The sequence below is a fragment of the Somniosus microcephalus genome, chromosome 24 (assembly GCF_052327205.1).
Source record: "Somniosus microcephalus isolate GS21.2 chromosome 24, FLI_Smic_1.0, whole genome shotgun sequence".
Taxonomy (NCBI): Eukaryota; Metazoa; Chordata; class Chondrichthyes; order Squaliformes; family Somniosidae; genus Somniosus; species Somniosus microcephalus.
This window is the reverse complement of record NC_141010.1, coordinates 19,418,059-19,445,305: the sequence shown is the minus strand read 5'-3', so window position 1 is coordinate 19,445,305 and position 27,247 is coordinate 19,418,059. Positions and strand designations below refer to the sequence as shown.

The 27,247-nt window shown below is 47.5% G+C and overlaps 1 long non-coding RNA gene across 1 annotated transcript in view; it reads left to right on the top strand.

Annotated features, from left to right (window-relative positions):
• Nucleotides 1–1,338: 1,338 nt before the first annotated feature.
• LOC147101108 (uncharacterized) overlaps nt 1,339–27,247 on the top strand; it is a 73,713-nt gene continuing 47,804 nt past the window's right edge. Inside the window, exons 1-3 of the long non-coding RNA XR_015073447.1 lie at nt 1,339–1,438; nt 3,131–3,282; nt 23,465–23,662. This is a non-coding gene — a long non-coding RNA (uncharacterized LOC147101108). The remainder of the gene's footprint in view (nt 1,439–3,130; nt 3,283–23,464; nt 23,663–27,247) is intronic.

The window sequence follows — 27,247 nt, the reverse complement described above, 5'->3', positions numbered from 1 at the left end:
ATCCCACCCCCCAACCCACCTCCGTGCCATCTTCCCAGGAAGCGGGTAGCCGACCCGCGCTGGGTCCCGTCTCCTGGAGGCGGGAAGGGGATTACAGCCACTTAACTGTCTGTAGTTAACAGGCAGTTAAGAGGATTATCCCCATTTTTCCACCAGAGGCACAGGCCTCCCGACGTCAGGAAACCCCGCCAGGGTCACCGAGGCGAGCAGTGGGTCTGCGGGGGTCTGCGGGGGCCAAAAGTGTGCTGTGGAGGTGAATGATGGGTGAAAGTGTAGAGAGGTAAGTATGTGAGGTGAGTGGAAAGTGATAGAAAAAGTTTACTTACCTTTGTTTCTTCCTGCAAGCTTCAAAAGTTGGGGATGCGGAGAGTCTCGCATCTCACCGGCAGAGATGACAGATGGCTGCTGCATTCTCCGATGCAACAACCATCTAATTTCTGCTCACAAAAGAGGTTTGATGAGTCTTGAATACAAGGACTCATCAAACTACAGAGAATGTCAGTGTTTGACAGCTTCACAGAGCTGTCAAACGATGACAATTCATCTGTCAAAAATTTCATTCTCTGTAACCGGCTTCCCCTTAATTGGCCTGCTAAGCCCACAGGGCGGGCTTAACAAGGTCAATCAAGGGAAAATAGCGTGGGTTGGCCACAAGTCGATGGAGGCGGGACTAAAACCCGACAAGCAGGAGTCCCGCCTCCAAAAGCTCCCCACTGACAAAATCCAGCCCATCATCTTTGCTGAAAGTCCAGTTTAAGTAGGTACATTTGGTAACTTGCTCCCTGGAGTTTCTCTTAAAGCTGTGTTTAGCTGTACTGGGAGTGAGTGTGTTGTATTACTTCTTTGGCTTTTTGCTTTGCTTTTGATGCATTTAATTTAGTGCATGCTTTTTTGGTCATTTTGCACATACGTTTTGCTTTTTGTATTATTTTAATTTCATATTTTACTTCCTACTGTCAAAGGGAGTTTACTCTTAACTCAAAGACACCACTCTGGTAGAATGGGCAATCCTCTGGGCATTCCAATCTTCCTTAAGGAGCTTAAGGATTAGGAGACGTTGCTAAGAAATGAACAGAGTCTTCCTGCACCTAAGGCTCAACCTTACGCTTACCTGAGTATGTGGCGTCCACAGACCCAGCCAGAACTACCTGGGTGCGTCAGAGACATTGGCCCAGAAATTAGTGTCCCAACGCGCGAGTAAGCACCGTGTACTCACGCATGGGACCGATGGAATTGCCGGTTTTCTGCATGCACAGCACATGCGCGGGAAAGCGGCATTTTCGATCCTCTGAACCAAGGGATTCAGAGGTCGAACACATGCGTGCAGGAGTCTGCGCGTGCGCGTTGAACTTCCTTTTTTTTTCCAGGTTTGCCCGTGCGTGAAGGCCTCCACTTTTTACACTTTAAAAAAGCAGACGTAAGGACTTAATTTTAAAAGGTAAGTGGTCTATTAATTAAAATTAGAACATTTTTTCCACAGGTTTATTATTTTTAAAGACTTTACAGTAAGGTAAGTGTATTTTTAGCCCCAATTTTTTATAAAATTATTTTTTTCAAAAATTTAAATTATTGTTTAAAATAGTTATTTAAAGTTATTTATAGTTCATTTAAATAGTGTGATGTTTTTTAAAATGTTATTTCAAGTTTAAGTACTGTTTTGGGCGCCTGGAGTTTTCATGAGTTTGACAGTTCTTACTGTCAAACTCATGAATGAACTTTTGCATCCTCTGATTGGTTGCCCAGTGCTCACGTGATCCCAGCCGACGCATCGCACTAAGTACGCCGCTGGATCACGCAAGCACAGCGCGCCGGGAGCTGAACCGGGCCACAGACAGGAAATCCACGCAGGCTCAGGCTTCAACTGCCGGCGCGCTAGGTAAGTGTAGGTCGGGAGGCTTGCACCCACGGGAAGCCCCTGACATGAATTTCTGGGCCAATGTTTTTTCCCAACTTCAAAGGGCGGACTTTCAGAACTGGACCCTCGATGTGCCACCTTGTTGTACAGCAGGAAAGTAGTCTTGAGATGCTGGAAGTTGAAGGCATACCTGCATATTTTGCATCACCTGGGTTTATGAAGCTGGGTTGTTTTACAATGACTTGAGGTGTGATGCCCATGGAACATGTGAATGTGGCATGGCTTTCAATTGTACATTGCATCTTGAAGATGTGTCCTGCTTAGGTATGGATACACATGAGCTGCAGTGAAAGAGCTGTAAGGTTGCGTGAGTGCCAGCCGATTCCTTCTTAGGCAGACCCTCGGAACCGAGGATGACTTGCTTCCACACTAAAAATAAGTTCTCAGGTGACTGATGAGTCCAATGCGGGACCTACAGTCTCTGTCACAGGTGGGGCAGACGGTGGTTGAAGGGGCGGGTGGGTGGGGTGCTTGGGTTGATGTGCGCTCCTTCCGCTGTTTGTGCTTGGCTTCCGCTTGCTCCCGGCGAAGAGACTCGAGGTGTTCGGCAGCCTATTGAAGTCATTAAAACACATCCCAGAGATCATCCATTATTACATTGGAGGGACTGGTTTTATTCGGCAATTTCTGCCCAGACCAAAAAAAAGTGATGGCTTGTTGATAAATATACATGAATTTGCCTGCTTCCATGAAATGTTATTTTATTCCGAATCGAGTTTTACTACCACTTTACCAATTTCACTGTCAGTGGCATTAACACCTTCTTAAAAAGAGTTACGTGCCTCATTTCTGTCTGTTAAATTAAGGGGGTCACAGATGCTGAAATTTGTACTGCCTTATCTTTAAAGTTATATTAAAAAAAACAGCAACTGCGGTATATGTCAAGCTTATTTAGGAAAAGTGCTTTGTTCATGGATTTTTAATTACTGCAGCGGTCAGTAATACTTCAAAAGGAGCTCGTCTGCCTCCTCCTAATTAGCATAATTAGTCAATTCTCTTTGAAGGGAACAAATTATCCTCAGCAGAACAAAATCTTGTATCCTGAAAGAGCCAACAGGTTTCTGTGGCTGGAGTTTTATTTATAAGAGGTTTATTGTGGATTCATAGCACACCAACATTTAATTCTCTTAAGATTGTGCACGCTATGGCAACCCAGATCAAATATGGATTCCATTTCATTTCTTAAGATGCTTTCTTTCTGTTCTTTGAACGCAGATAGATTCCAGCACTTTCTGAATCTGTGAACTGGCCGCTGAGATTTATTCGGTTAATTCTGTAGCCTGAATTAACAGCATATAAATACGACTTTCAACTGGCTGCTCAGAGATGTTTTCTCTGATTTACAGCAACCAGATGCTTTGATCGAGGTGAGAGTTGGAATCTGCATTTTAGCTGTTATGTACGGGATAGGCCATTTGTTAGCAAGTGTCGCAATCCTGTGGCTGCAGACACTGAAATGTTAATCCCCTGCCTGCCTTCCTATTAGCAATCTGTGGAGCCTCCTGATAATTTAGAGAAACTTTAAGAAAATCTGTGCTGTTGTTTGTGTAAAATAATATTGTTGATTTGCTTATAATTGATTGATAGTCTATCTGCCAAGAAATTAAGGGCTTAAAACAACAACAACAACTTGCATTTATAAAGCGCCTTTAACGTAGTAAAACGTCCCAGGGCGCTTCACAGGAGCGTTATCAAACAAAATTCGACACCGAGCCACATAAGGAGATATCAGGACAGGTGACCAAAGGCTTGGTCAAAGAGGTAGGTTTTGAGGAGTATCTTAAAGAAGGAGAGAGAGGCGGAGAGGTTTAAGGAGGGAATTCCAGAGTTCAGGGCCTAGGCAGCTGAAAGCACGGCCGCCAATGGTGGAGCGGTTAAAACCAGGATGCGCAAGATGCCCGAATTGGAGGAGCGCAGAGATCTCGAAGGTTTGTAGGACTGGAGGAGGTTGCAGAGATAGGGAGGGCAGAAAGTAAAACAAGGATACGGTCTAAAATAACAACAGAAAATGCTGGAAAAACTCAGCAGGCCAGGCAACATCCGTGGAGAGCAATTAGAGTCGACGTTTCGGGTGAACCCTTTTTCAAAACTGGAAAGGAAATGAAATAGATCGAAGGCAGGGCTGCGATAGAACAAAAGAAGTAAAGAGACATTAAGAGGTATTCAAAACCAGACGAGATGGTAATAGGACAAGTGGAGACAAAAGACGGCTGAGATTAGGTGTGAAGTGTACTGGCAGAATGAGAGACAGCTGCCATGTGGGAGAGAGAAAATAAAAGAAAGGGGGGGAAGGGAAAACCCAAAACAAAGGGGTGGAAAAAAAATATAAGTAAAAATGTAATGGGGCCGAGGTTCAGATCATAACCTCGGCCCCTATTACATTTTTACTTATATTTTTTCTCCACCCCTTTGTTTTGGGTTTTCCCTTCCCCACTTTCCTTTTTTTTCTCTCTCCCACATGGCAGCTGTCTCTCATTCTGCCAGTACACTTCACACCTAATCTCAGCTGTCTTTTGTCTCCACTTGTCCTATTACCATCTCGTCTGTTTTGAATACCTCTTAATGTCTCTTTACTTCTTTTGTTCTCTCCCAGCCCTGCCTTCGATCTATTTCATTTCCTTTCCAGTTTTGAAAAAGGGTTAGACCCAAAACGTCGACTCTAATTGCTCTCCACGGATGTTGCCTGGCCTGCTGAGTTTTTCCAGCATTTTCTGTTGTTATTTCGGATTTCCAGCATCTGCAGTATTTTGCTAAGGATACAGTCTACTTATGTAAACTGTTGTCGGGCCATTTGAACAAGGAAATTATGTTTAAAAGAGAAAATAGGCTTTGATAAGCTAGAACAGTAACACTGATTAATTTATATTACCTCATCTTGCATCTGGTTGGGTAGTTTAATTGATAGATCTGGGCCACCGTTATTCATAGTGCCATCTGCTAAGGAACTGGGCTGTATCTAGTGAGTCCTCCTTGCTAGCAGTAGACATATTAAAATGATTGAGTTTGTTGCTATTGGTAGTCAAATCATTTAAAGAATGGAACACGTTTACCAGTGGTGGACAGAGAAGGATAGAGGTGGGCCAGAAAAGAGTCACAAGCTAGGTTTTATTCTTTTTTAAATAACACCGCAAAAACCCTTGTTGTGCTAAATTCACGTGCCTGGTGTCCTCACCAGCTCAGGACAAATCTTACCCACTTGGGTAGAAGAATTTCAAAAACAACTGAAAAATCTTGCTGGGAAATTCAGTGAGAAGAGGGACCTTTGTCACCACACCTGTTTCTAGACCAGAAAATCAGAGCAATTGCCACCAGCTCATCCATGATTAATATAAAATACCCGCGGTCGTGGTAAGCCATTAATGATGGCTCAAAATTATGACGGGTATTGATAAGGTAAATCAGGATAAACCATTTCCACTGATCAGTGAGTCAGTAACAAGAGGGCATAAATTAAAGATCATCACCCAAGAGAACAAAGGGAAAGATTAAAAGGATTATTTTTTCTTCTTTCGCAGAGGATTGTTGAGACATGAAATGCTTTATGAGGAAGAGGGATGAAAACACAATCTAGAATAGCTTTGAAATGGGAAGGTGATATATATTTGAAAAAGAAGATTTTAAAAGGGTATGACAAAAGGGCAGGGGAAAGAGACCAATTGCACTTCACCTGGCATGGCCTGAGGGGAACCTGCCTTTTCTCGGTTCAGGTCATTTGCCTTGATCAATCCTCGCTTCTGGAGCAGGGTTGCTCCCTGGCAGGACTTGTGCCTGGACACAGGGGGTGGGAAACAGGGGTGGAAACCCAATGCCTGCTGCAGGCCTCTCAGGCCACTGTGGTGGTAATAGCTGCCGGGTCTTCTGACTGCAATCCCAAAAAACAGCAGCAGAAAGCCTTAAGACCTAAGGGTGATGTCCAGTATCATAGAAACATAGAAGATAGGAGCAGGAGTAGGCCATTCAGCCCCTCAAGCCCGCTCCGCCATTTAGTGAGATCATGGCTGATCATCCACATTCAGTACCCTGTCCCTGCCTTCTCCCCATATCCCTTGATCCCTTTAGCCTTAAGAAATATATCTAACTCCTTCTTGAATATATTTAATGAATTGGCCTCAACTGCCTTTTGTGCTAGAGAATTCCACAGGTTCACCACTCTCTGGTGAAGAAATTCCTCCTCATTTCTGTCCTAAATGGCTTACCCCTTATCCTTAGACTGTGACCCCTGGTTCTGGACTCCCCGGCCATCGGGAACATCCTTCCTGCATCTAGTCTGTCCAGTCCTGTTAGAATTTTATAAGTTTCAATGAGATCCCCTCTCATTCTTCTAAACTCCAGCGAATATAAGCCCAATCGACCCAATCTCTCCTCATACGTCATTCCTGCCATCCCAGGTATCAGTCTGGTGAATCTTCGCTGCACTCCCTCCATGGCAAGAACATCCTTCCTCAGATAAGGCGACCAAAACTGCACACAATACTCAAGGTGTGGTCTCACCAAGGCTCTGTACAACTGCAGCAAGACATCCTTGCTCCTGTACTCGAATCCTCTCGCTATGAAGGCCAACATGCCATTTGCCGCCTTAACCGCCTGCTGCACCTGCATGCTTACCTTCAGCGACTGGCGTACAAGGACACCCAGGTCTCGTTGCACTTCCCCTTCTGCAAAGGAAAAGCACGAACCCTTTGCAGCGGGCTCCATCTTCTTGTTGCCTGAATCTGTTAGATCCACCAATCCAATCTGCGAGGTGCTGCATATAGAACCTAATGCCAACTTCTGGGTGGCCCTCAAAATAGGCGCGATTTCAGCATTGGAGAAGGAAAATAACGCAAGACCACTCCCCCCCCCCCCCCCTCCAATCCTCAATAACATGGCTGCACTTTCATGGAGCATAATCGCCTCTCCCAGCAAATCCCTGGGCATTTAAAGGGTTTATGCCTCTTTTTTCTCTGCTTCATGCCAAAGAATTATGCATCCCCTGCACACAAAGGAGAGGAAAATCGAGCTTAATAATTATGGATGTATCTATGTATATGTGTGAGGGAAGAAAGTAACTTTCCATAGAGCAGTAATCTATCATAGCTTTTAATATTACCAGATTTATAACTGCACTGTGCTGAGCCATTAATTAATCTGCAAAACCATGATAGTTATTCATCTTTATTTTACTAAGTGATGAAGGAAATAGGCTGTTGAAAAGAGCTATGCTTGCTCTTCTGTAAGTCTTATGATGGTATTAACTGATTTTCACCAGCGAGTTTCACTATCAGTGCGCTATCCTATTCTCTTCAGAACAACCCAGCCACTCTCTAATCCATCTTCAACCAATTGTCAAAGCAGTTTTTTGGAAAACTTATTAAAGTGCATTTATGGAGGTTGTCACACACTACCTAACAAAAGACTCAAGGAAACTGCTATAGTGTATACATAATCTAAAAATACAAAGATTACACACTCTCTGCGGGCTGTTTTAAAAGTGATAAATGACTATATTCAGACGATGGCCAACCAAGCCAATGGAAGCCGTGAGCTTTGCTAATAACCTCAGATTTACCATTGGTGATGTCCAGCAATAACAGAAAGGCACAGCAAAATTCTAATTACACTTGAGATTTGGCTGTGATCATTGAGGATTTGTGAATTATCAACAGCACCTTGGTGATAACTGCAAAGGTACTTTTCAAGGCAGGTTGACTTGTGTTCATTTTGAAGGTCTGCTGTTTTCTTCCATTTTATCAACAATAATAGGATCCCCCATTGAGCGTCCCTAAACGAACCTGGCCCGTTTCTGAGCACTAGCACCACTTCAAAGCTTGTTGGATTGCCGCTATCTTTGCTGCTGCGTATGATAAGGAGTTTCTTGGCAATTTTGCCTTTGGATCGTTGCTGGAGCATCGCGGTGAACAATGGTCTTACTTATGGCGATTGGCACCAATAACGCGATTGCAGCAAATTCCAGGCCATCATCATCATGTCCAGCAATTCCATTTAACAAATTAATTGATATTGCTTATTTTTTTTAAATTTCGCTTCTACCTGAACTCTTTCAGTTACATGTGATACTATTTAACATATTGAACCTGGGTTTAAATGTGTTAACTTTGATTATCAAATAACCTATTTCCTTTTGAACAAATACACATTGCAATCTGAATGTACTGGTATTTAAATGCTATCACAATGTTGTTACTGTGCCTGACATAAACTTTCTGTGGATTATGCTTTGCTCGGTATCAGAGATCAACATTACCAACACTGGCTGGGGTTGTTTTCTTTGGAACAGAGGAGGGTGAGGGGAGATCTTATTGAGGTGTATAAAATTATGAGGGGCCTAGATAGAGTGGATAGGAAGGACCTATTTCCCTTAGCAGAGGGGTCAACAACCAGGGGGCATAGATTTAAAGTAATTGGTAGGAGATTTGAGGAGAAGTTTCTTCACCCAGAGGGTGGTGGGGGTCTGGAACTCACTGCCTGAAAGGGTGGTAGAGGCAGAAACCCTCATCGCATTTAAAAAGTGCTTTGATATGCACTTGAAGAGCCGTAACCTACAGGGCTACGGACCAAGAGCTGGAAAGTGGGACAAGGCTGGATAGCTCTTTGTTGGCCGGTGTGGAAACAATGGGCCGAAATGACCTCCTTCCGTGCTGTAAATTTCTGATTCTATGAACACGGAGCAGCGTCTACGTGCTTGCACATTGGCCCAAATCTTCCTGGAAAAATAACGCAGAGTTCACGACGCACACCATTATTAATGCGCTAATCGGCCAGCAAATTCAGGCGAAGAAGAGATGCTCCGTGAGTTCCGAATCGCCATAACTCGCTGGTTGCCGCTCCACCATTTGCCTCGGACAAAGGGCAGCACGCCCTGAACCTGCCCGTTATTTTGAAGAACTTGCTGGATTTTCACATTGAACTCGAATTAAACTCACTACAGAACGTTAGGACTCAAACTTAACAGCGCAAGTACTCTATTAACAATGTGATCATCGTTAATGCAATGCCAATCAACCTCTCCGGCCCAGAAAGGGAACAATTTTATATTTTAAGGCCTAGAAATTCAGTATAGCCACGTTTGGGGTGCTACAGCTGGGCGTTCGCTAAATTTTTCGCCCGGCGCAACTTAGCGCCACCTTCGCCGAAATTCAGTTGCATCACCCCAAGAGGTTGGAGCTGCGCTAAAGCAGGCAATGCACGAGTATCATAAGGCGCTAAGCCGGCGAGCCGGGGTGCTACCACCGAGGGCGGGCGCAGCGCAGGTGCAGCGAGTTGCTGACTGAAGGCAGACAGTCAGGCGCCGGTCAGCACTTAAAGGGGGAGGGTGGAATTGTTTGGCTGCCACGCCCTGCACACTGCAGCCCTGAGGGAAGGCCTGACCAGTGCTACTTCAACTGCTCCACGCCCAGGAGAATGGAGAAGCCAAGGGAGAGAGCGCAGCGCTTCGGCGAGGGTGACCTGAGGGTGCTGGTTGGCGCAGTGAAGCGCAGGCGCCATGTTCTGTTCCCTGAAGGTGGCAGGAGGCCGCTGCCCTCTGAATATCGGAAAGCCTGGAGGGAGGTGGCCAACAGGGTCACCTCCAACAGCGTGGTTGCCAGGACTCCCCTCCAATGCCGAAAAAAATTCAACGACCTCACTCGGGTTGTCAGGGTGAGTACCCTTTCCAGTATCCTCCTCATCCCTGCATGTGCACCTCAGTTGATGGCCAAAGGGACCTGAAAGCCCTAATGCCCAGCCCTCATCCAGCAGCTATGGGACTGTCATGAAAAGCACTTGCACATTCAGGAGTTTATACACTGTCAGTGCTATTCCACCATGGGAGGCTGTGCAGGCAAGATGAGAGCTTCACACTGTCAGGGCTGTTCCACCATGGGAGGCTGTGCAGGCAAGATGAGGGCTTCACACTGTCAGTGCTATTCCACCATGGGAGGCTGTGCAGGCATGATGAGGGCTTCACACTCTCAGGGCTATTCCACCATGGGAGGCTGTGCAGGCAAGATGAGGGCTTCACACTGTCAGGGCTATTCCACCATGGGAGGCTGTGCAGGCAAGATGAGGGCTTCACACTGTACTTAGAGGCCGTCCTTTCTCTTGCAGGGCAAGCTGGCTCATAACCGGAGAAAGCAGCGACAGACCGGGGGAGGCCGTCCTGACCTGAAACAGCTCAGCGACCTAGAGGAGCGAGTGGAGCGGATCATGGCAGGCCAGCTGATTGGCCCCGTCGCCACTGGAGATGCCGACCCTGTTCTGGGCACCAATGGTAAGGTCATCACCTTTTTGACCTCTCTCTTTCCACTTGCGCCTCACACCAGCATCCTTTGCCACTATCGAACCAATGCAGTGCATAGCAGCACTCATGCCTCCCTCGCTGCCGCCCTGTCCTCACTCTAAAGCAACTCTTGAGCCTCCCTGCTTTCAGATGGTGACTCACCAGGTGAGGAGGCGGACCCTCAAGCAGGCACTGTCTCGGAGTCAGAGATAGAGGAGGAGGAAGAGGAAGCCGGCCCATCAGGGACACCCTCAGCCGAGGCAACCCATGGCCATGATGGGGACACGTCTTCCCTGGAGGGGAGCAGGGGGGGAAGGGTCGGGGGAGAGTGAAGCTCCGGGGCCCAGCGGGCTGCAGCAACGCGGGAGGGGTGGGGAAGCTCGGCGGCCTTCTCCCTAGAGGGAGAGTGTGGCCTCCAGTCCTGCTATGGTGAGCGCAGAGGAGGTGCGGCTCCTTGTGGAAATGGACGCCCAGGCTGAGCGCAGGCACACTGAGCTCATGGCTGCAGTGGCAAGGATGCTGGACTCCATAGAGTCACTGGCAAGGAGTGTGCAGGAATTCGGGGCAGCACAGGCCAGGAGTCTGCAGGACTTCGCGGCAGCACAGGCAGCCTCCAGCCAAGTGTTCAGTCATGCCGTGCATTCACTGGCTGGTGTCATCCAGACACAGACCAGGGCCACACGGGCACTAACTGCTGCCACACTCGCTGGATCGGCCAGGCATCGCCGGGGCACTCGCCGCGCTGCAGCAGCCCAGCAGTCTGTGCTTCAGCAGATTGCTGCGCATGCTGCAGTGCTGGTCCGTGCGAGTGCCAGTGAATCAGCCGACCAGGGAGTGCCTGTGCTCTGTCAGGTTGGCAGCATTCCTGCAGCCAACACTGTCACTCCTCCACTGCAGCTGCCACCACCCGTCGGACAGACTGCTGCCGCCCAAGCAGAGTTGGAGCAGTCAGCAGCCGGCCCCTCCAGGTCCAGAGCTAGTCCAGGCCAACCCCCAAGGGCATTTGCCGTCTCACCAACTGACCCTCAGCAGCCTTCCCCCAGCCTTGCTGCAGCCACATGGGTCCCATTGAGGAGGAGCTGCAGGGCGGGTAGGGGCCACTCACGGAAGCGAGATGGATCACCCTCGCAGGGGAAAAAGTAGAAGGTGTGGCCAAATGTGTTGTTTTTTATATAAAGGCCGAGACTGTTGTGTCTGTTTTTTATATAAAGGCCGAGACTGGTGTATCTGTTGTTTATATAAAGGCCGAGACTGTTGTGTTTGTTTTTTATACAAAGGCCGAGACTGTTGTGTCTGTTTTTTATATAAAGGCCGAGACTGTTGTGTTTTTTTCGGGGGGGGTTTCTCTGAATTAGTTTGTCATGCGGGAAGGGCACAGAGTTATCAGAGTAAAAAATTTTCTTTAATCGCACTGTCCATGTTTGCTTTTGGAAGTATTTGTTGCCTTGATCGGCTGAGGGCTTGCGGAGCGGTTACATTCATCTTCTTTCATTGGCACAAGACATTCCCTGAGAGGGGGCCTAGAACCGATTTGCAATTAACCGCCGACGGACGGCCCTTGCACTTTGTGCCTCCCTCCCGTCCTGGTGCTCCTCCTCCTCCTCTGGTGGTCCTCCAATGTCTGCTGGCAGTGGCTAAGTCCTGCGGATAGCCAGGTTGTGCAGCATGCAGCACACGACAACGAAATGGGAGACTCGCTCAGGCGAGTACTGTAGGGCTCCCCGGGAACGATCCAGACAGCGGAACCGTTGCTTGAGCACACTGATTGTGTGCTCAATGATGTTCCTGGTTGCTTCATGGCTGTCATTGTATCGCTCTTCAGCAGGGGTGCTGGGCACACAGTGCGGGGTCATCAGCCAGGTGCACAAAGGATAGCCTTTGCCCCTGAGAAGCCATCCTCGTGGGGGAGGCTGGGCCTCGAACATGTCTGCCACAGAAGTCTGGCGCAGGATGAAGGCATCGTAGCTGCTGCCTGGAAAGCGGGCATTGACAGCTAATATGAGCTGCCTGCGGTCACACACCAACTGCACGTTGAGCGAATGGTAGCCCTTCCGGTTGCGGTAATCCTCGGCATTCTCTAGAGGTGCCCGCAAAGCCACATGCGTGCAGCCAATGGCGGCCTGCACCATGAGGAAGCCCGCTAATGCTGCAAATCCCATTGCACGCTCTTGCTGCTTGGCCACGGTCATGGGGAAGGAGATGAACTGACGTCTCCTTCTGAAAAGGGCATTGGTCACCTGGTGGATGCAGCAATGTACCGCAAACTGGGAGATGTTGGAAATGTCCCCAGTAGCGGATTGGAAGGAGCAAGTGGCATAGAAGTTGAGAGCCACCATCACCTTCACTGCCACCGACAGAGACGTCCTGCTCCTCAGCTGTGGCTGCAGATCTCTCTGAAGCAGGTGGCAGATCTCTGTGACCACCTCCCTTCTGAATCACAGCCTCCGAACACACTGCTCCTCAGACATGTTCAGGTATGAGAACTGCTGGCGGTATACCCTGGGTGGGTAATATTATGTCCGTGAATGATTAAGACACAGACAGCAGGAGTTGAACAAAACGAGTCTTCACTGATGGAAGTCAACAGTGAAACTGAAAACAACAGAGGCTCACTAGCGCCTTTTATACAGGGGTGGTCACTGCCGGTACTGCAGTCTGAGACCAGTTATTCTCTTAAAGGTACATACACAACAATTCCTCCCCTTTTAGATAAACAGTACATAACATTAATTTAACAACTAAATGATAACTAATTACAATCACAATTACGGTTGCTAGATACATTGGTTAAGTTTAAGCAATTATAAGTTCAGTCTTTGAGGAGGCTTCCTGATTCTGTCTGGATAACGCCTCTTTGGGGTATCAGGTTCTTCTGGCAATGTTGAGTCGGGATCAATGTCGTTGTTTGGTTCATCTGCTTCCAATATCACCGGTTCTGCGGTAGCTGCAATTGGTACGTCGATTTCATTACCAGGTGTATCAGATCGTGGTATGGAGTTGACATTTTCCAGTGACTCTAGAATCTGGTCAGCATGGCGTCTTACAATGCTCTCTCCAACGTCCACGGTATACATGAGAGGTCCTTGCCGTGTACAAATCGTTCCTGGCTGCCATTTCTCAGTGCGGTAGTCCCGGGCCAAAACTGGTTGACCTATCTTAAAACTCCTGGTCGGCCTTTCATTCATAGAAACATAGAAACATAGAAGATAGGAGCAGGAGTAGGCCATTCAGCCCTTCGAGCCTGCTCCGCCATTCAACGAGATCATGGCTGATCATCCAAACCCTAGCACCCAGTCCCTACACCGACAGCCATCCCACCCAAGCCCTATCCCCGTAACCCCGTAACCCCACATATTTAATCCCCCCTAACACTAAGGGCCAATTTTTATCATGGCCAATCAACCTAACCTGCACATCTTTGGACTGTGGGAGGAAACCGGAGCACCCGAAGGAAACCCACGCAAACACGGGGAGAATGTGCAAACTCCACACAGACAGTCACCCGAGGACGGATTTGAACCCGGGTCCCTGGCGCTGTGAGGCAACAGTGCTAACCACTATGCCACCATGCAGAATCATATTCTGAAACTGCCTGTTCTCCACATCTCTTCGGACGTTTGGCTTAACCAAATCCAAGCGGCATCGTAGTCTTCGATTGAAGAACATCATGGCTGGAGTTTGGTTGGTAACCGCATGTGTCGCATTCCGGTAGGCAAACAAGAAGTTGTCCACCTTGTGTTGTAGGGGTATATCTTCATTACACATTGCCTTGATAGCCTTCTTGAATGTTTGGACAAACCTCTCGGCCAATCCATTAGTGGCTGGATGATATGGGGCAGATGTGTAATGCTTAACACCATTGTTCTTTAAGAACCTCCGGAACTCTTCAGACACAAACTGTGGTCCATTGTCAGAGCAAATCTGTTCAGGCAGCCCATTCCTGGCGAATATGGTTCGTAAAACCGTGATAGTTTTTTCCGTGGTGGTTGAGGACATTTTTATTACCTCTGGCCACTTTGAATGTGCATCCACCGCAATTAAAAACATCGAGTCCATGAAGGGACCAGCAAAATCAATGTGCACCCTTTGCCATGGAGATGAGGGCCACTCCCATGGATGCAGAGGAGCTTGCGGTGGGGCGTTTTGGACCTTCTGGCATCCTGCACAGCTCTTGGTCATCTCTTTGATTTCTCTATCGATTCCCGGCCACCACACAAACGCTCTGGCTAAGTTCTTCATTTTTACCCCACCCAGATGACCCTCATGAAGCTCATTGAGCACTCTATCCGTCAACTTAGGTGGAATTACTACTCTGGATCCACACATCAAGGTTCCTCTGCACACTGACAGCTGTTCTCTTCTTGGCGAGAATGCTGGCAGCAGTGGTTCGCCATGTGCTGGCCATCCCTTCACCGTTAAATCATAGACCCGTGATAGTGTCGGGTCATTCCGTGTTTCCTTTTCTATGTTTGCATTCGTCACCGGGAGACATGCGACTATGGTCGAGTGGAATAACTCCATTGGATCCACTGCAAGGTCTTCTTCTTCCACCGTCGGCAACGGTAGACGTGACAATCCATCAGCATTTCCATGCTGTTTAGTTCCTTTGTACTCGATGTCATATTGGTGTGCCCCTAGGAAAAGGGACCATCTCTGCAGCCGTTGTGCTGTCATTATCGGTACGCCCTTCTGAGGGTTGAAAATGGAGACAAGAGGTTGATGATCGGTTAGTCGAGTAAATTTTTGACCGTGCAGGTAGTGATTGAACTTCTTCACCCCCCACACTAGGCTGAGGGCCTCTCTGTCAATCTGGGCGTAGTTACGCTTGGCAGAAGTTAACGAGCGTGACGCAAAAGCTATCGGCCTCTCTAAACCATCAAGGAATTTATGTGACAGTACCGCCCCAATGCCATAGGGAGACGCATCACACGCCAGTCTGATCGGCAGTGCTGGGTTGTAGTGAGCCAATACTTCCCTTGAAGTGATTAAGTCCTTACTCTTCTGAAAGGCCCGCTTACAATCATTGCTCCATTCCCATGTTACTCCCGTTCGTAGCAGGGCGTTCAGTGGGTGCAGAATTGTCGACAAATTCGGCAAAAACTTATGGTAGTAATTCACCAATCCGAGGAATGACCTCAGTTGCGACACATTTTCAGGCGCTGAGGCCTTAACAACCGCTTCAATTTTGTCAGGGGACTTATGTAACCCCTCTTCATCAATCACGTGGCCACAATACGATATCTGTTTCTTAAAAAACTCGCACTTGGGGCGGTTGGCTCGTAGCCCATGTTCCCGTCGTCTAGTGAGCACCTGTTCTAGGTTGTTAAGGTGTTCACTGTCATCTTCACCTGTCACAAGGATGTCGTCCAAGTAACACTGAGTCCCCGGAATCCCTTGCAGGACTTCTTCCATCGCTCTTTGCCATATCGCCGGAGCCGATGCTACTCCGAATACCAATCGATGATACTGGTAAAGACCTTTGTGAGTGTTTATCGTGAGATACTTCCTAGAGGACTCTTCAACCTCCATCTGCAAATATGCTTGTGCTTGGTCAATTTTTGTAAAACGCTTCCCTCCAGGCAGTGAGGCGAAGATGTCTTCTATCCTTGGAAGAGGATATTGTACTGTGTGAAGGACTGGGTTCACTGTCACCTTGAAATCCCCACAGATGCGAATCTTCCTTGGCTCCCCGGACTTATTGCTTAACGTTTTCTTCATGACAGGAACGATGGGTGTCGCCCACTCGCTCCAGTCGACCATAGACAACACGCCTGCCTTCTCCAGATTCTCCAGCTCTGCCTCGACGGCTGGTCGAATTGCATATGGTACCGGTCTTGCTTTGAAAAACTTGGGAACTGCATTCTCTTCTATTTTTATCGAGGCGGTTACGCCTTTAAGCGTGCCCAGTTCTTGTTGAAATACCTCTTTGGCGTTAGCTAAGATTATTGACAATCGTCCAGGAGTGACGTCTTCATCTTTTTTACCGTCCACCGTCATTGCATGAATGGAGTGCCAATCTAAGTTTATCTTCCTGATCCATTCCCGTCCCAATAACGGTGGTCCACCCTTTGGCAGTTTGTAGAGATACAATTTCCGTATTTTCTTGCCGTTGTATTCGACAGGCACCCTTATTTTTCCTCTGGGGTATACTTTTTGCCCCGTATACGTCGTCAAGACGATGGATGTCTCTCTCAAGGGTATGTGTGAGAATAGCCGCTCGTAGTCACAGAATCACAGAATCACAGAAACCCCACAGTGCAGATAGAGGCCATTTCGGCCCATCGAGCCTGCACCGACACATATCCCACCCAATCCCCGTAACCCCTACACCAACACATATCCCACCCTATCCCCGTAACCCCACGTATTTAATCCCCCTAACACTAAGGGTCAATTTATCATAGTCAATCGATTCATGACGGTTAGTGCTGATCCTGTATCCAATTCCATTTTAACTTGGGACCCTGCTATCGTGAGGGTGACCCAAATGGTTCGGTGATCCTCTTTTGCGATTACATTGTGAAGTTTGAGACAACTTAGTCTCCTGTTCCCGGATTCACTATCGCTCATCTGGTCTTCGGAACTACTGTCCGTCATCTTTTGTACCTTCTTGTACGGTTCCTTAGTAGCCTTTTTGTTGTTGCTGGTCTTCTTCCCAGACCTGCAAACTCGTGCAATGTGTCCCATCTTTCCGCATTGTCTGCATATTTTGTCTTTGGACCAACAGTCCTTCTGGTCATGGTTAGTTCTGCCGCAGCGATAACATTTTGCAAATCCCCGTGTCATTTCGTGGGTGCCGTATTCCTGTGGTTTTTGTTGAATTTCTGCAGCTCCCCTGGCTGCTGCTTCATACGATACTGCCACGCTGAAAGCCTTATCTAGCGTCAGCTCTTTCTCTGAGAGTAGCTTCTTCTGTGTTCCTTCACTCAGGAGTCCACAGACAAATTTGTCCCGTAGGGTATCTGCCAGTCCTGCTCCGAACTGGCAGTGCTTTGATAGCTTGCGTAGTTCCGTAAGGTACTCAGCATTGCTCTCATCTTTATGCTGAGTTCTCCTGTGGAATTTAAATCTTTCTGCTATCAACAGCGGTGCAGGGTTTAGGTGTTCCTGTAGGACAGCAACAATTTCGTTAAAACTCTTCGCCTTTGGTTTGGCTGGAGTAATCAGGTCCCGCAATCGGCCGTACGTTCTAGCGCCCATTAAGTTTAGCAATATCGATGCCTTTTTCTCCTCAGCTATTTCGTTTGCCTCGAAATATACCTCGACTCTTTCCACATACGTGGTCCAGTCCTCTATTGTATTATCAAAAGAAGTGATACAGCCAGTCTTCGGCATCTTGCAATCTAAAATGGCGCCTCCCGCGCTTTGCCTTCTTCCCCGCTGTTGCTAGCGCTGCTTTCCGCGGTTCCCATTGCAACCTGCAGCTCCTCGCGGTTTCTTGCACGTTTAATATTTCTTTTTTTTATTATTTTCCCATTGTGGAACAACCCTGTGGGACTCTTGCCTCCCTCTTCTCGGGTCTATACGCAGCCCGGCTTCGTAGCACCGGCCGCGCCCTGCGTGCTCCACCCTCTCTCTCTCTTCTTCCCGACAACGCTGCTCGGCCCCGTTGCAAACCACCTGCTCGAGTTCGCGACCGCCGCAGCCCAGGAAGGATCAGTGCACTACCTGCCACCAGCCCGATTAGCTGAAGCACCGTCGACAGGAACCAGGCCCCGCTTCCGACAGCTTCTCCAGCAATCTTCAACTCCGCTAACACAGGGCGGATGCCCACGGTCGATGCCCGTTTCTACTGCCACTTACTTCTTTTCTTTCTGGCCTCGACCTCTGCTCACTTCGCTGTAGGAATGGATCCCAGGAGGTGGTGCAGACTGTAGGTAGGTTCATATCTGCTCGTCGCCAGTATTATGTCCGTGAATGATTAAGACACGGACAGCAGGAGTTGAACAAAATGAGTCTTTACTGATGGAAGTCAATAGTGAAACTGAAAACAACAGAGGTTCACTAGCGCCTTTTATACAGGGGTGGTCACTGCCGGTACTGCAGTCTGAGACCAGTTATTCTCTTAAAGGTACATACACAACAGGTAAGGCCTCCTGTGCCGACGCCTGTTGGCCCTTCTCCGTCTGGCCATGACTGGCACTCTCTCACGGCGTCTCTGAGCCTTTTGAATGCAATGCAGTAAGCCAACGTTTGCACCCATTGCAGCCCCCATTATATGCTTCGAATCAATGCTATGGCACTGAAAGTTAAATCCAAGTGCAAAGCTCTGGCCTGAAGCCACAAGTACCTGAGCGAGTGTTGAGTCAAACCAGAAAGCTCTCTCCCTTTGTCTCTCTCCAAATATCCATCTCTCACAAAGAAGGAGTGGAGCAAAATGGCTGCCATTTATACTGCAGGAGGAGTCCCCTTTAATTTGCGCCCCCCGCGCCCCGCAGCGACTGGGAACCGTTCCACTCAACCAGTCGCTGGGGGCGCCAGACGCACAATAGGCCGGCGCCACTGAATTTCCGGTTCGGGGCGCACAAAGGGCATTGCACCATGAAATGACGTCAGGATCTGCGCGCGCAGCTGCACGCGCGCAAAGGTTTTGCGCCGGCACTAAATCTTAACTGAATTTCGCGAGAGGCGCAGATCGCGCCGCGCCCGGGCGCTAGCCGCTTTGCGCCCCACTTCTCGCCCTCTTAAGGCGCTAGCGGCTGGCGCTAACAACGGAATTTCTAGGCCTAAATGTTTTAATTTTTTTTTCTTACATTTCCTTTCCATCACTTTTTTTCTCTCTCTCAATCTAAACTTTCTTTCCCCCTCTTTATTTCTTTTTCTGCACTTGATTTGACTCTCTAATTCATCCTCCACCTTTGTTCCTCTGTTTCTTTCTCACTCTTTAAATTTCATTGCTTAAGGAGATAAACTATTGGGCCTGTTATTCACCAAGGGTCCAGATGCCTTGTTCCCCTCGCTGTGCCATTATCAGCTCGCACTTCCAGCAATTCACAGGGCAAAAGATTTAGAGCTAAGGGGGTGATTTTGTCAATGGAGGCACGTTGGAGGCGGGACTGCTTCTCGTTGAGTTTCAGTCCCGCCTCCATAGACTTGTGGCCAACCCACGCTATTTTCCCTTGATTGATCTTGTTAAGCCCACCCTGTGGGCTTAGCAGGCCAATTAAGGGGAAGCCAGTTACAGAGAACGTCAGTGTATGACGTTTCATCTGTCAAAAATTTTTGACAGCTGAATTGTCATTGTTTGACAGCTCTGTGAAGCTGTGAAACACTGACATTCTCTGTTGTTTGATGAGTCCTTGTATTCAAGACTCATCAAACCTCTTTCTTTAGCAGAAATCAGATGGCTGTTGCATCGGAGAATGCAGCAGCCATCTGTCATCTCTGCCGGTGAGATGCGAGACTCTCCGCATCCCCAACTGTTGAAGCCTGCAGGAAGAAACAAAGGTAAGTAAACATTTTCTATCACTTTTCACTCACCTCACATACTTACCTCTCCACACTTGCACCCATCACTTACCTCCACAGCGCACTTTTGCACCCCTCCGACCCCTGCAGACCCACTGCTCACCTCGGTGACCCTGGCGGAGTTTCCCGACATCGGGAAGCCCGCGCCTCTGGTGGAAAAATGGGGATAATCCTCTTAACTGCTTGTTAACAGGCAGTTAACTGGCTGTAATCATCCTGCCTCGAGGAGACGGGACCCGGCACGGGTCGGCTACCCACCTCCTGGCAAGATGGCATGGAGGCGGGTTGGGGGCGGAATGGGCACCCGCCCCCAGATTCTGCCATTTTCCCGGCAGTCCTGCCTCCAAACCCGCCTCCCCAGGGCTGGAAAAATCCAGCCCAAAGGTGCAAGAAAAAGTCTAATTAGCAAAGCACGCTGCAAGATGCCTCGCTCCTGCAAGATTTGGGCCAATGTTCCTCATATTATCGTAATGAAACACTAAATCATTTTCTTTACAATACATTGTTATATGTTTAGTATTCTAAAAAAAATCTTTTATTTTAAACAGTCAAATCACAAACTATTTTTTTTATCCTACATCACACAGGCTTTCACTCAGTTTCCACAACTCTGTTTTACCAGTGAAAGACGGGGATCCAACAAGCAGATTTGTGTATCTTTGGCTTTCAGTGTGTTTATGCTGTCTGGATTATGCTAATGTATGTGCCAGAGGTGCTGGAGAGAATTCTGCTGCACACAGGACAGTTGCTCATATCTAGAATGTAGCTACTCTATTCTGCTGTCAGAAAAGTTGGAGCAGGAAATTACAGTCTTGGCAGGCCGCTGTTCACTGGAGTGCAGAGCCAGCAGCCAAATACTGTGCCCAGTGAAGCTATACAGGTCATTCCAGTTGGTGTAAGCATAGACTCTATGTGAACCAGCATGCTGATATGTTTCATCTTCCATGGCCGCCAACCTCATAATCCCCCAACCCCGCACAGCCCGCTTCTACCTCCTTCCCAAGATCCACAAACAGGACTGCCCTGGTAGACCAATTGTTTCAGCCTGTTCTTGCCCCACAGAACTTATCTCTTCCTATCTCGACTCTATTTTTTCTCCCCTTGTCCAGCCTCTTCCTGTTTCCCCTTAAGCTCAAAAGGCATTGTCAGTCTGTAACAGGGTTCCCATGAAGGATGATCTGATCTTTAAGGGCATTGTAGTACAGCACACCTTGGCACTGTGCCGACCATCCAGAATAATGAGGAAATGATGTAAAAGGGATTGACTTGGGAGATTTCCCTGGGCACACTCTTGCACTGATGGGGCTGCACTCCACTGAACAGTGGACTCTTATGGCTGAATTCTCTTACCTTCCTGACAATAGAATATAGTAACTACATTCTCGATGTTAAGGACTGATCTGCGTGCAACAGAATTCCCTCCAGCATCTGCCACACATATTTTAACATAATCCTGACAACCCGTGCACTCTCAAAGCCAAAGATACACAAATGTGCCAACTGATGTAGTGGCTCAGGTCTTTTTAACAACATTTGTATTTATATAGGACATTATCATATCAAAATATCTCAAGCAGTGAATGACTTTTAATTGCAGAGGCTGTTGTGTGGATAACGCGACAACCAATTCTATTGCCACAACTTCCACAAACAGCAATGTGAAGAAGTGACCAGTTCATCCATTTATTTGGTGGTCGTGATTGAAGGATCGTTGAAGAACCTCAAAGCCTCCTTGAAAAAGTGCAACATCCCCACCGACACCTGGGAATCCCAGGCCCAAGACCGCACAAAGTGGAGGAGAAGCATCCGGGAAGGCGCCGAACACCTCGAGTCTCTTCGCCGGGAGCAAGCGGAAGCCAAGCGCAAGCAGCGCATGTCAACCCAAGAACCCCACCCACCCGCCCCTTCAACCACCGTCTGCCCCACCTGTGACAGAGACTGTAGGTCCCGCATTGGGCTCATCAGTCACCTGAGAACTCATTTTTAATGTGGAAGCAAGTCATCCTCGGTTCCGAGGGACTGCCTAAGAAGAAGATTGGCCAGAACACTAGAAGAACTCCAAGCTGGTTTTCAAAATAATGCCATGGAATTCTTATTGTCCACCTGAACCACCAGAACAGGTAGGCAGCCTCTTGGTTTAACCTCTGACAATGCAGTACTCCCTCGGTACTGCACGGTGTTAATTGATATTATAGGGCTGGATTTTGTCAATGGGGACGTGATGGAGGCGGGACTCCCACTTTTTGGGTTGTAGTCCCGCCTCCATCGACTTGTGGCCAACCCACGCTATTTTCCCTTGATTGGCCGTGTTAAGCCCGCCCAGCAGGCTCAGCAGGCCAATTAAGGGATACCTAGTTACTGGTGATGTCAGTGATTTTGATCAAGAGCTTTTGACAGATGAAAAATCAGTGTTTGACAGCTCTGTGAAGCTGTCAAACACTGACAATCTGTCTTCTAACTTGAGTCCTTCTACTCAGACTCAGTTAGAGATCTCTCCAGACCAGAAAGCAGAGGCTGCAGCTTTTGACATTTCAGCGGCCATTCTGCTTTCTGTGCCGGCGAACTGAGGGTCTCCCAAGAATTGAAGGAAGGAAGCCTGTAGGAGAAAGTAAAGGTAAGTAAAACTTATTAAAACACTTTACACTTACCTCTGCACACATGCACCCATCACTCACCTGCACAATGGACATCTCGACCCCTCCAACCCCTTCAGACCGACGGTCCGCCTCGCTAACTTGGCGTGGTTCGGAGCCGTCGGGAAGCCCACACTTCAGGGCTAAAAATAGGGATTAGGCAAAAAACTGCCTGTTAACTACCTGTTAACAGGCAGTTAATTGGCACTAATCCCCTTCCCGCCTTAGGGAGGCGGCTCCCAGCACAGGTCCAATACCCGCCTCATGGGACATTGGCACGGAGGCAGGTTGGGGGCGGGATGGGTTCGTGTCCCCCGATTCTGCAATTTTCCCACCACGCCCGCCTCCAAACCCGCCTCCTCGGGGCTTGGAAAATCGAGCCCTTTGAGTTCAAATCCTGATAGGAGGCATAAATCCAAAACTTTCCAACCAAAAGCTGAGAGTGTTGCTAATTGAGCCCAGCCGAAATGTATGGCAAAGTGAGTCATGAACTGTCCCCCACCCTGTCTCACTTGGCGAATACGCTCAGTTTTTCAGTAAACTGGGAAGTGCGGTAGAAATCAGGAAGTTTCCTGAAACTAAAAACAGAAAATGCTGGAAATACTCAGCCGGTCAGGTAGCATCTGTGGAGAGAGAAACAGAGTTAACGTTTCAGGTCGATGACCCTTCGTCAGAACTGGAAAAAGCTGGAGATGGAACAGGTTTTTAAACAAGATAAAAGAGACAAACGGAAATCCCGTCGGAGAGAGTATCCCGAGACTGGTGTGTATTCATGTGTCTGTATGGGTACGTGTGTGTCACAGAGGGTACTGAGGGACTCCAAAGGTGCTAAGCAACCCAAGAGGAGCACCGACTTCACCAGAAATTCACGTCTTCCGCTGATGTGGGATGAGTCTGAAGATATTACAGTACACTGAAGAATACTGGAGGCTACTGTGGAAAAATGAGTAGCATTGATAGACACAGAAAAAAAAAGGGACATTGAGGAAGACTTCAGGGCACTGAGGGACAAAGATGAAACTCCTCTGTGATTTACCTGCTCATTTTACAACCATTTAACAACAATTTATAAAATTATTCTGCTTAGATATTCAGAGCAAAATTACCTAAATTGTTGTATCTGTGTTTACGTAATATGCTGAAATTATTTTCATATCAATAGTTAAGCAATTTTTTTTACTCCTGGAACAGGCTGTTGTGAAGTAGTTGAGGGAAGAGGAATGTATGGCTGAGACAGGGCGACACAGTCATTCAGTGTGATACTCCGTGTCAGAGCTTGCGGCTGGCTGTGCTGATATGCATAGCACAAAGGCACAGGGTACAAATGCTTATCTGTGCACATGAGTCAGGAGCACGATGAATCCTCCCAAAAGGACAACTAAACTGCAGGTATGGGAAACGTGGGATATAAAGAAATGCATGCTATTGATGTGGAAGGTATGCGGACTTTATTGTTCACAGCGCAAAACAAACCTAAACCAAACCTGGCAGGATAGGATTTTGCAAAAACCAGAAAATGAGTTGCCCCTGTCTAAGCAGCTTGCAGAACAGCCAATAATTCAGTGAGGGATGTATCAGAAGACATGCTTCCTACATAATTGGTCAATCGGCTTCTTATACAACCACGTGTGGAGTCTGTAGATAATTAACGATCAGAGCAGTGAACCGCAGATAAGAACATTGGAGCTAGTAGCAGTGTGGTTCTTGCTGCAGCCCTGATTAAAGATAACCAAGTTGGAACAATTTAATCCCATCTTTCTTTCCCGCTCTTGATTTTGGTTTCTGTACATGATTTAGCATTGAATTAACTATTCTAACTTACACTTCCTGGTTTGGACGCTGCGGGGCTAATTTCAACCCCCAAAAATGGGTGGGTTTGGGTTCATACCCGAACCCACCGACTTCCGCTTTTTAACGGAGGCGGGATGGGGGGGCGGGTCCTTCATTTAAATATTTTAATGAAGCAGCGTGCCTAAGAGTTTATCTGTGTTCCAGATTTAACACTGGCCGGCCGGGTTGCCCGGGACTCAGGAAACCCGGCAGCTGAAGGGAGGACTGTTGAATGGACAGGTAAGTGCCTTTCCAGTACTGCCTGTGGGCCAGGAGGAGCAGGAGTGCGTCCCACCCTGGCCCACCAAGCTAGCTTGTCAACCTCCCCTGTGATCGCACACACCCCCATCCCCACAATCCAATGCCCTCCCAATGGCCTCCTCGGCCTGCGATCTCCTTCCCCCCCTTCTCCTCCCACCCTGTCATGAATCTTATGACTCATGAAGTAACACTGGGCGGCCAGCTGGTGGCACCATCCAAGGAGTATAAATACTCGGGCGTGGGCCCAGCTTGCTCAGGATGTTTCTGTAACCAGGAACTAGTGATTAACTAGAAATCTCATGGTTTTGAAACAGTTGATTAAAGCCTTGTTTTATACTCAAACCAAGCACTCAGTAGTCTTCTTACATCACGCCCCTCTTCACCCCCTCCTCCCCTCCAGCAGGACTTGAAGGAAGCCCATACTTCCGGGATTGCCAACTGACGCCCTCTCCCTCCCCACCTCCCCGTAAATATCAGGGCCTGCGTGTATCAGTGAGGATTCTTCAATCTGATTGGTTAAGGAGATAAACAGTTGTTTTTCCTGCTCACACAGGTCCCAGATCCCCTGTAGAAGGCACCACACTATTTTGAATTTCTAATTACCACAAGTTCCCATGCAAAAACCCACAGAAAGTCTGTGGGCAAGAGTAAGTGTAATGAAGCCGTTTGTTCACCGCTGACCATATAATTCGGGCCATTAGATGTAAGAAGCTACTGGTTGACCCTTAATACAAGTCAATGAATGCGTTAGTTCCATTTGTAGTTTTTTTTTTAATTTGCAGAAGACCTTATTTTTCTTTTACAGCACACAGTTTTTATATTTTAAAAGCTACCACGCAAATTCCACATTGAAATTCATATTTCTGGGTTAAAAAAGTTCCTCTAACGATACAAACCGTAACAATTCATCTTCCTCATTGCTATTAGTTCTTAATGTCATTATGACATAATGCTAGCACAGTTGTGCTCGCAGCCAGTATGCCTCTGCATTAAATTGTGACCTTTTCAATTGCAGGACTTGTGCACATAATCTAGGCTGACACTTCAGTGCCGTATTGAGGGAATACTGCATTGTCAGAGATTCTGTCTTTTAGATCAGATGCTAAACCAAGTGGCTGCCTGCTCAAGCATATATAATAGATCCCACTGCGCAATTCAAAGCAGACAGGTGAGTTCTCCCAGTGTCCTGGTTAATATTCGTCCTTTAACCAGCACCACCGAAAACAGATTAACTGGTCTCTTACATCATTGCTGTTTGTGGGGCCTTACTATGCACAAGTAGGCTGCAGCATTTCCCTAAAAAAATTATTTGGCTGTAACGTGCTTTGGAACATCCTGAGGCCGTGATAGGCACTATATAAATGCAGGTTCTACTCCTACCACTTCCTCCCTCTTGCTAATGTCACCACCTCATATGCAGTCTCTTTCTTTGAGGATTCAAATATTAGCTATGATTAAACTGCAGCTGCCCCCTCAGAGACTTGTATTTGTGAAGTGTAATAGGCCATCAACTCAGCTGAGCAATACCGCTGAGTACAAGCTGGGCCATGTTCAGCAATAAAGGAGCTCTGTGCGCGTATGCATGCTTGGATACATGTGCATAGCTTCACCCCCTAAGTGGCGAATTGCTAATGTTCGGAAAGAGTGGTGAAAGTTTTCTTCCAACATTAAAACAAAACTGTGAAGTACTGTACAATAAAACAGCTGGGCACCTCTAAAATGTGGCTTTGCACTAGCTGGAGTTATACTACACTTGGTGCAAATGCAAACTGGGGTGAACTTTTTTTATTCATTTATGGGATGTGGGCGTCGCTGGCAAGGCCAGCATTTATTGCCCATCCCTAATTGCCCTCGAGAAGGTGGTGGTGAGCCGCCTTCTTGAACCGCTGCAGTCCGTGTGGTGAAGGTACTCCCACAGTGCTGTTAAGGAGGGAGTTCCAGGGTTTTGACCCAGCGACGATGAAGGATCAGCGATATATTTCTAAGTCAGGATGGTGTGTGACTTGGAGGGGAACTTGGAGGTGGTGGTGTTCCCATGCGCCTGCTGCTCTTGTCCTACTGGGTGGGAGAGGTGGCGGGTTTGGGAGGTGCTGCCGAAGAAGCCTTGGCGAGTTGCTGCAGTGCATCTTGTAGATGGTACACACTGCAGCCACAGTACGCTGGTGGTGGAGGGAGTGAATGTTTAAGGTGGTGGATGGGGTGCCAATCCAGCAGGCTGCTTTGTCCTGGATGGTGTCGAGCTTCTTGAGTGTTGTTGGAGCTGCACTCATCCTCCTGAAGTGGCAGCTGGAGGTCTTGTATCATTTGGCTTTACTGCTTCCTGAGTTATACTGCCATTTTTTGTGTTAATGAACACATGTAACAGCTTTACATCAGTGCAATAATAGCAGTAGATAAGCTTTGCATCAAGATCCTCATCACATCTACAGATCTATCACCAACTGAAACATAATTCCCAATCTCCTTAACAGTTGCAATTATAATTAGGAATGAAAATGAATTACTTGCCAAGTAATCCCACCTAACACATCTCTTCACTTGCCATCAATTCACCATAAATCTCTCCTCCTCCTAATAAATGCAATACAAATCTCTATATTAGACAGATTTCTACCCATTCATTAAATTTTGGAGGGCTTTAAGGCTTTATTTGCAATTATAAGAGACTTTAAGATGAAAATGCTGTTACTTGGTGTATTATGAAGTAATAAGAAATCATTCTTCCCTGATCGATCCAAACAGTGACATTTATATTGAAGGCAACATCTAGAATAATTTTTTATTTTTAAGTCGCAAACAATGTCAGGTTTCAGCTGAATATCATTTTTTTTTAATTCATTCATGGGATGTGGCCATCACTGGCAAGGCCAGCATTTATTGCCC